We start from the raw sequence: 10,000 nt of genomic DNA, 5'->3' as shown, positions 1-10,000 counted from the left end.
CTCTTATCTCCTCGTTTCTTTCTCTTATCTCCACGTTTCCTTCTCTTATCTCCACGTTTCCTTCTCTTATCTCCTCATTTCCTTCTCTTATCTCCACGTTTCTTTCTCTTATCTCCTCGTTTCTTTCTCTTATCTCCTCGTTTCCTTCTCTTATCTCCACGTTTCCTTCTCTTATCTCCTCGTTTCCTTCTCTTATCTCCTCGTTTCCTTCTCTTATCTCCACGTTTCCTTCTCTTATCTCCACGTTTCTTTCTCTTATCTCCTCATTTCCTTCTCTTATCTCCACGTTTCTTTCTCTTATCTCCTCGTTTCTTTCTCTTATCTCCTCGTTTCCTTCTCTTATCTCCACGTTTCCTTCTCTTATCTCCTCGTTTCCTTCTCTTATCTCCTCGTTTCCTTCTCTTATCTCCACGTTTCCTTCTCTTATCTCCTCATTTCCTTCTCTTATCTCCACGTTTCTTTCTCTTATCTCCTCATTTCCTTCTCTTATCTCCACGTTTCTTTCTCTTATCTCCACGTTTCTTTCTCTTATGTGTTGAATACACTTCCTGTAAGTCGCTTTGGATAAAAGCGTCTGCTAAATGACTGTAATGTAATGTAATGTAATGTATGTCTTATCTCCTCGTTTCCTTCTCTTATCTCCACGTTTCTTTCTCTTATCTCCTCGTTTCCTTCTCTTATCTCCACGTTTCTTTCTCTTATCTCCTTGTTTCCTTCTCTTATCTCCACGTTTCCTTCTCTTATCTCCACGTTTCCTTCTCTTATCTCCTCGTTTCCTTCTCTTATCTCCACGTTTCTTTCTCTTATCTCCTCGTTTCCTTCTCTTATCTCCACGTTTCTTTCTCTTATCTCCTTGTTTCCTTCTCTTATCTCCTTGTTTCCTTCTCTTATCTCCACGTTTCCTTCTCTTATCTCCTCGTTTCCTTCTCTTATCTCCACGTTTCTTTCTCTTATCTCCTTGTTTCCTTCTCTTATCTCCACGTTTCCTTCTCTTATCTCCTAGTTTCCTTCTCTTATCTCCTAGTTTGTTTGCCAGAGGTTCAGCCATGTTTGTAGTCCTTCTGCCTGTAGTTTGTCTCTGATGGTTGAAGCTTCGTCGTTAACATTCTCCTGGTGACTCAGCGTCGGTCAGACTGAACAACAAGACTCTGTCTGAGAGAGAGACTCTCTTTATGTTGTGACATCACGGCGTCCTCTGACATCATCAACTTAGAAAATCATCATCTATCATCATCTATCATCATCTATCAGGATTTTAGGGTTTCATTAAATCTGTAGGAGGTTCCTGGTTTTTAACCTGGAAGAGTTATATTTTTTGTACTTCACGTTTTACACCATTCTTAAAACTCTACCTTTTTTACAACCAGAGCCTTCAGTCCGTTAATCAATAAGTCAGAGTTCGATTAGTTAATCAGAAAATTATTTAAATTCATTGGTTTTGATCATTTTAAAAATAAACATCATCTTCTCAGGAGTGAATATGTGAAGAACTGTTTAAAGTCAGACTCGATATTAAACTGCATATCTTCATTTTGGACTGTTTAAACAAAACCCTTTTATTTTAATATTACTTCAGTTGTATTTTTATACCACTGCTGTAGTATTTAAATATCACTGCACTCCAGTTATAGTTTAATATTACTGCAGTAGTATATTTATATTACTGTGGTAGTATTATACATGTATTTATAAACTATCTCGTAGAAATACACAAAGTGATGCTGATTTTGTCTTTTTGTCGAAGTCGTTGAAGACGCTGACTTCCTGTTTGAATAAACTTTATTGTCAGTGTTCACTGTTCAGTGTGAGCTCGTCGTCTTCGCTCAGCTGATCTGTGAACAGTTTTCAAAGTGTCCTGATTTAACACAAAGAACACAGAGTTCAGCTTCAGAGAGCAGAGGAAGCAGGAGAACGAGTACTGCAGAAAAAACCACAGAAGAAGAGAGACGAGTGATTCTACTAATCGGGACCAGATGGTTTCATTCAGCAGAACGTACTTCAGAGAGGGAGGGCGAGCGAGCATCACACACAGAGAGGGAGAGAGAGAGAGAGAGAGACAGAGAGAGAGACAGAGACAGACACAGAGAGAGAGACAGAGAGAGAGACACAGAGAGAGAGAGACAGAGACACAGAGAGAGAGAGAGACAGAGAGAGAGAGAGGGAGAGAGAGAGAGAGAGAGACGGAAAGAGAGAGAGACAGAGAGAGACAGAGACAGAGACAGACACAGAGAGAGACAGAGAGAGAGAGAGACAGAGAGAGAGACAGAGAGAGAGAGAGAGAGAGAGACGGAAAGAGAGAGAGACAGACAGAGAGAGAGACAGAGACGAAAAGGGAGGAAGAGTTTGTAAAAGACGAGTGCAGCTCCACCCAGGCGCTCTGCCAGCTGACTAACAGGCATCTGTGTGTGTGTGTGTGTGTGTGTGTGTGTGTGTGTGTGTGTGTGTGTGTGTGTGTGTGTGTGTGTGTGTGTGTGTGTGTGTGTGTGTGTGATTGGCTGGCTGTTAATAGATTACAGTGTAATAGGGATTGGCAGCAGCAGAGGTCTAATCCGGCCCACCAGCAGATCAGCTAAATGTTATCAGATCTCTACGGACTCTAATGGAGACCACTTCACCACCGCAGAGACTCAGAGACTCAGAGAGTCTGACAGTCAGAGACTCAGAGACTCAGAGAGTCTGAGCCTTTCACCTCCTCTTCCACTTCTTTCAGTTTCTTCACACTGTAGCGTATATAAACTACCTTAGAAATAAGATATTGCACTCGTAAAAACTTTGGGGCACCACCTCGGAGGAAAATAACAAAAATATATTCAATAATTTGGCAACAAATGATTCAGTCTCAATATCTCAGGCGTAAGTACCGAGTTCATTGATCTATAGTTCCCACTTTGAAAGAATATTACAGACGACTTTCTAATACTATTAAATGAATTGATAACAAGATTAATAATTAAACAAGAATACAAATGATGAATGAATTAGTTTCAAATAACACAGGAAAATGATTTAGATAGTGAAGGGAAGATTGTGATTTCCTTTATAATCCTAACGCTACTCTTACCGATAAATGTAAATTATAATCATTCAGAGCGTTATCCAACACCAACTCTTGATCACATTAGAAGATGTCAGTTTCATACTTTGAGCAGCGGTGTACAGATGACTTTACGGTGGCTCAGCCGGTGGTTTCTGCTCCAACGGAGTCGAATCACGGCTCTCCAGCGGCTGTTGTTTCCCGTTGAGAGGCGTTGACTGCCGGTTGATGGAGTGAAGGAACGGTGGTTCTCAGCTGTCCTCGGATGTCCACCCAATGGTCCAAATGGTTTCCTCTCACAGATTCAGGACAAAGACCTACTTTCCTGAAATCACCCGTGGAATAACTTGAGTGGGTTATTGAATACTCTGAAGATGTATACAGTGTTATTCTGAACTACAGAAAATAATTGTAAGACACCTACTGTTAGTTTCTGTTTGTGACTCTACGTATTTATGACTTGATCTGGGAAGTCATGTTGACCTGTTTCTAGATAAGAGAGGTTCACTTCCCGGTGCTAACGCCGTATCTCACCTTGAGATCTTCCTCTCAGGGCTGTGGACCATCAGATTTGTCACCTTTACTGCTGAAGGTGTAGAGGTACCGTCTGGTACGATGGGGAGTCTCTGGGAAAGTGTATTCGTAAACTCCTCTGTTAGTGATGGTATACCAGAGTGGGGGGGTATTGGAATGTCTCTGCGTCAGTGGAGATGAATTCTCCAGAGTTAGATCCACCAAGCTACTCCACAACACGGTATCATGTTCCGTCTCCTTTATTTCCTCTCCTGGTTTCACAGTCACGCCTGCCACACCCACCTCATCAGCACAATCACTCTCACCTGCTCACTCTGCTGCACTACTCACCTCAGTATGAATACCCCAGTCTCACACACACTCACTGCCAGATCGTTCTCCGCATTATGCCAGACCTTCCAGCGTCATTCCCCGGACTGATTTCCCGTTGCCGACCCCGCTTGTTCGGAATTCTCTGCCTTGCCACCAGGTTCAACAACTTACGGCGGCCATCACCCAGGTTCTCGCGGCGACACCGCCGCCATCTGCTCCGACTCACCCGGAGCTGTTACCAGCGCGTTCACTGCCGGTCTCGGAGGTCCGAGTCGGCGAGCCGGAATGTTACGCTGGGGATCCTGAGGGCTGTAACACATTTCTGACGAACTGCTCCATTTTGTTCGCGTTACAGCCATACACCTTCGCCACCGAGGAAGCACAAGTGGCTCTGACGGGGAGAGCCCGCCTGTGGGGAACGGCGGAGTGGGACCGCCGAACTCCTGCCTGCGCTTCCCACCAGACTCTCGACTGAGACATTTTTGTTCCGGACTGTCCGGTAAAAGCCCAGGCTCGCCAGTAGTTAAGGAGGTGCTGGTGAGCCGAGCCGTTTCCCGACCCTCCTTCTGTCAGAGGCCCCTCTTCCACTCCAAGTTACTTCTACCCGGGGGTCCCCAGACTATCTCCACCTTCCTGGACTCCGGAGCAGACGCGTCCATCATGGACGAGGGACTCGCTCTACAGCTGGGGATTGACCTGATCCCTCTTCCTCGCTCGGTCCCTGCCAGCACTCTCGACGGTCATCTCCTGGGGACCGTCACGCATCAAACCGTCCCAATCCACATGCTTCTGTCCGGCAACCATCATGAGACCATCTCCTTCCACATCCTGCAGTCTCCCCGGATTCCACTCATCCTGGGGTATCCATGGTTATGTCGACATAACCCCCACATTGACTGGGCTACGGGGGCTTTCCGAGGCTGGAGCTCTTCCTGCCACCTTGTTTGCCTGAAGCAAGCCGCCGCCCCTCAAGTTCCTTCCGCCGTTAACTCCACGCCTGAACTCACGGGGGTCCCGACCGAGTAACCACGACTTCAAGGAGGCCTTCAATAAATCCAAAGCTATGTCCCTACCTCCTCACCGTCCATATGACTGCGCCATCGACCTCCATCCGGGCACTTTTCCTCCCAAGGGTCATCTATTCTCCCTGTCCACGCCTGAAAGGGAGGCGATGGATAAATATATAAACAACTCTCTCGCAGCTGGACTCTGGCATGTGCACAGATTGTAAAGCCCTCTGAGGCAAATTTGTAATTTGTGATTCTGGGCTATACAAAATAAACTGAATTGAATTGAATTGAATTGGCAGGGTTCTTCTTCGTGGGGAAGAAGGACAAGACCCTCAGACCATGCATAGACTACCGTGGCCTGAATGAAATCACCATTAAGAACCGCTACCCGTTACCTCTCATCAATACTGCATTCGAGCTCCTCCAAGGCGCAACCATATTCTCTAAGCTCGACCTCCGCAACGCCTATCACCTGGTTCGGATCCGAGAGGGAGATGAATGGAAGACAGCCTTCAACACACCGAAGGGGCACTACGAATACCTAGTGATGCCCTTCGGTTTGACTAATGCCCCCGCCGTCTTCCAGACCTTGGTCAATGACATTCTCCGGGACATGTTGGACCGACATGTCTTTGTGTACCTGGACGACATCCTTATCTTCTCCAAAACCAAGGAGGAACACATTCACCACTTCCAGTCTGTCCTGCAACGTCTTCTGGAGAACTCTCTATTCGTTAAGGCTGAGAAATGTGAGTTCCACCGTTTCTTTCCTGGGTTTCATTGTGTCCGGCGGTAACATCAAGATGGACCCCGCAAAGGTCGCCGCTGTCACGTCCTGGTCTTCTCCTGATTCCCGCAAACAGCTACAACGCTTCCTGGGGTTTGCCAACTTCTACCGGAGGTTCATCCGGAATTACAGCTCGGTCGCCTCCTCTCTCACCGCCCTCACATCCTCCAAGATCCCTTTTCACTGGAATCCTGCAGCCGAAGAAGCTTTCCAAACACTCAAGACCAGGTTCACCTCAGCACCCATCCTCCAAGTTCCTGACCCAGACCGACAGTTCGTGGTGGAGGTAGATGCCTCCGACGTAGGAGTTAGGGGCGTCTTGTCCCAGCGCTCGGCTACCAACCAGAAGCTGCATCCCTGCGCTTTTTTCTCCCGTCGGCTTTCCCCGTGCTGAGAGAAACTACGACATTGGGAACCGAGAATTACTAGCAGTGAAGCTCGCCCTAGAGGAGTGGCGCCACTGGCTGGAGGGAACCAAACTTCCATTCTTGGTGTGGACTGATCATAAAAACCTAGAATACATCCGCACCGCCAAGAGACTGAACTCCCGACAGGCCAGGTGGTCTCTCTTTTTCACAAGGTTCCACTTCACTCTATCCTATCGCCCCGGTTCTCGCAACATCAAGCCCGATGCCCTCTTCCGCCAGTTCCAGGAGGTGGAGGAACCAACCCCGGGTCCTCTCCCCATTCTTCCGGACTCCTGCCAAGTCGCGGTCCTCACCTGGGAGATCGAGGAATCAGTGAGGGCCGCGACTGAGGGTCAACCCGGTCCCAGCGCCTGTCCCCCGAACCGCCTGTTCGTCCCTCAAACTCTTAGGTCCGACGTTCTCCAGTGGGCTCACTCCTCCAAACTTACCTGCCATCCGGGCATCCAGCGAACCCAAGACGCCCTGCAACAGCGCTTCTGGTGGTCCTCACTTCCCGAGGACACCAGGGAGTTTGTCAACGCCTGCCCGACCTGCAACCAACACAAGCCCTCTCATCAGGCTCCGGCGGGCCTCCTGCATCCTCTTCCAGTACCCCATCGTCCATGGTCACACATATCCCTGGACTTTGTCACCGGGTTGCCCACATCCGAAGGCAACACCACCATCCTGACGGTGGTTGACCGGTTCAGCAAGTTGGCTCAGCTGAACTCATCACCGTCCATGTTTTCCGCCTACATGGGATCCCGGTCGACGTGGTCTCCGACCGGGGTCCCCAGTTCACCTCCATATTTTGGAGGGAGTTCTGCACATTGTTGGGAGCCACCGTAAGCCTGTCTTCTGGTTTCCACCCACAATCCAACGGCCAGACTGAAAGGAAGAATCAGGAAATGGAGACCGCCCTCCGATGTCTGGTTTCTCGGAACCCTACTTCCTGGTCCCGACAGCTGATGTGGGTGGAATACGCGCACAACACCCTGACCAGTTCCGCCACCGGCCTGTCTCCCTTCCAGTGCGCTTACGGCTTCCAACCTCCTTTGTTCCCCGCACTGGAGAAGGAGGTCTCCTGCCCTTCGGTCCAGACCTTCATCCGCCGCTGCCGCTAGACCTGGACGAAGGCCCGAGCAGCCCTGCTCCGACACCGCACTCCAGCCCCCGTCTACCAAGTGAGGGATAAGGTGTGGTTGTCGACCCGAGATCTACCCCTGCGGGTAGAATCCAAGAAGTTGGGACCCAAGTTCATCGGTCCCTTTGAGGTTGAGAGGGTCATCAACCCGGCGGCAGTGAGGCTCAAGCTCCCCAGACCCATGCACATCCATCCCACGTTCCACGTCTCCAGGGTGAAACCAGTCCGGGAGAGCCCCTTGATGCCGGCTGCTCCTCCTCCACTGCCTCCTCGGCTCATCGAAGGAGGACCTGTCTACACCATCCATCGCCTGCTTCGTTCTCGCCGCTGGGGCCGGGGCATTCAATACCTGGTGGACTGGGAAGGATACGGTCCTGAGGAGAGGTCATGGGTCCCTGCTCGTCACATTTATGACCCCCGACTCATCGCTACCTTTCATCAACAGCACCCGGACCAGCCCTCCAGGAGAAAGGCCCCTGCCAGAAACACTCAAGAGGCTCCCGAGTCAGACAGTGAGGCCTCGTCGTCCAGGCCCGAGGAACCCTTCCTCCAGACCCCTTCCACCCACCCGACTGAAGTTCCGGACTCTGCGGCCTCGGAGGAGTACTAACCCTCCTCCGGGCCCCCGCCACCCACCCTGTCCTTTTCTTTTTTTCTGTCTTTTGGGCCTTTTTGGGGACTTCTGGAGCCGTCCCTTGAGGGGGGGGGTTCTGTCACAGTCACGCCTGTTCACTCTTCCTGCACTATTTCTCTCAGCTCACAGCCCAGCCCGCTCTCTCACCTCACTCACCTAATCAGCTTCATGCAGTGCACCTGTCTGCCACACCCACCTCGTTAACACAATCCCTCTCACCTGCTCACTCTGCTGCACTACTCACCTCAGTATAAATACCCCAGTCTCACACACACTCACTGCCAGATCGTTCTCCGCATTATGCCAGACCTTCCAGCGTTATTCCCCGGACTGATTTCCCGTTGCCGACCCCGCTTGTTTGGAATTCTCCACCTTGCCTCTGCCCCGGTAACTGACTCAGCCTTCTGTCCCTGACCATGAGATTAGCCTTTGCTCCTCTTGGTTTTTGTCTGCCTGCTCCGCTGACGGATCAGCGCTTGCTCGAGTGGAATATACCCCATGAGTTATCTCCTGCCTGTCTGTCTGCTGTTTGTTCCGCTTTGAATAAAGCTCCAGAACTTTACTCCGTCTCCTGGTCGTACTGCACTTGGGTCCACACACCACCCGTTACAGAAACTGAGGTTTCATCCACACAAGCGCTGATTTAAAAAAACCTAATTTGAAGCGCTGCCAATGCCAGTAGGTTAGGCCACTCCCACGGAGGCATAGCCGGTGGTTTTTGTGCCGAGGGAGTGTTGGATAGAATCACCTGATGGGTGTCAGGCAGGACCACGGTCCAGATAGAACCATGATCCAATGAAACCTGTGAGGAGAGAACGCACAAAGACTCTGAGGGAGAAGTAAAGTCAGTATATACAGAGGAGAGAGGAGCTCAGTGTATCCTAGGAAGTCCTCTAGCAGTCTGGGTCTATAGCAGCATAACTAGCGGCTGGACCAAGGACACACATATATAAACATATACTGTATGTATATATATATATATATATATATATATATATATATATATATATATATATATATATATGTATATATATGTATGTGTTTATATGTGCGGTTGTGTCCAGAGAAGCGAGCGGCGGGCTGTGAAGGGTTAACGGTGCTCTAACATTTAGGACTTGTAGTTATTGATCGACTGGAGAATAAAGAGGGCAGACGATCAATAACTGCACATTATGATTAATTACTGCTGCACACACACAATCACACACACACACACACACACACACACACACACACACACACACACACACACACACACACACACACACACACACACACACACAGAGTGATGACAGGGAACAGAAAACACACCCTGAGGACACAGTGTGTGTGTGTGTGTGTGTGTGTGTGTGTGTGTGTGTGTGTGTGTGTGTGTGTGTGTGTGTGTGTGACAAAAATCTGCTCATTTCCTCTCGAGGAGAAGAACCCAGTGACAAAAATCTGCTCCCTCTGAAACTGTCTTTCAGACTACCTGTCTGTCTCTCTGTCTGTCTCTCTGTCTGTCTGTCTGTCACTCTGTCACTCTGTCTCTCTGTCTCTCTACCTGTCTGTCTCCACTGGTATCAGTAACAGACAGATCTCTCTCTCTCTTTACAGTCAGAGTGTCGGGCGATCGAGAGGCTGAGATTGCTTTTCTGTGTGTTTTCCTTTGAGAGTGTGTGTGTGTGTGTGTGTGTGTGTGTGTGTGTGTGTGTGTGTGTGTGTGTGTGTGTGTTCAGTTTGTTATATAGATGCAAATTCATAGCAGCAGATTAAACAGATTGTGTCTAGTATCTGTTGACGAGCTAACACTGTCCTCAGGGAGTGTGTGTGTGTGTGTGTGTGTGTTTAATGTGCCTTCTGTTACAAATAAAGAAAATGAGCCTTCCAGCTATTTAATGTCAACGCTTTGAGATCACGCACACACACTCACACTCTCACACACACACACACACACACACACACACACACACACACACACACACACACACACACACACACACACACACACACACACACACAGTCATTACACTGAAGAGGCGTCGAACCCTCGATGTCATAAAATATATTTACACACACAGCATCAGTGTGTGTGTGTGACTGTGTGTGTGTGTGTGTGTGTGTGTGTGTGTGTGTGTGTGTGTGTGTGTGTGTGTGTG

The 10,000-nt window shown here is 49.0% G+C and overlaps 1 protein-coding gene across 1 annotated transcript in view; it reads left to right on the top strand.

Annotated features, from left to right (window-relative positions):
• The window catches only part of LOC129110897 (receptor-type tyrosine-protein phosphatase mu-like), a 154,095-nt gene that overhangs the window by 27,607 nt on the left and 116,488 nt on the right, over positions 1–10,000 (top strand). The gene's annotated exons all lie outside the window — the stretch shown is intronic.

The sequence above is a fragment of the Anoplopoma fimbria genome, chromosome 21 (genome assembly GCF_027596085.1).
Source record: "Anoplopoma fimbria isolate UVic2021 breed Golden Eagle Sablefish chromosome 21, Afim_UVic_2022, whole genome shotgun sequence".
Lineage (NCBI taxonomy): Eukaryota > Metazoa > Chordata > Actinopteri > Perciformes > Anoplopomatidae > Anoplopoma > Anoplopoma fimbria.
The sequence above is the reverse complement of the archived record's forward strand: the minus strand, read 5'-3'. Positions and strand labels throughout refer to the sequence as shown.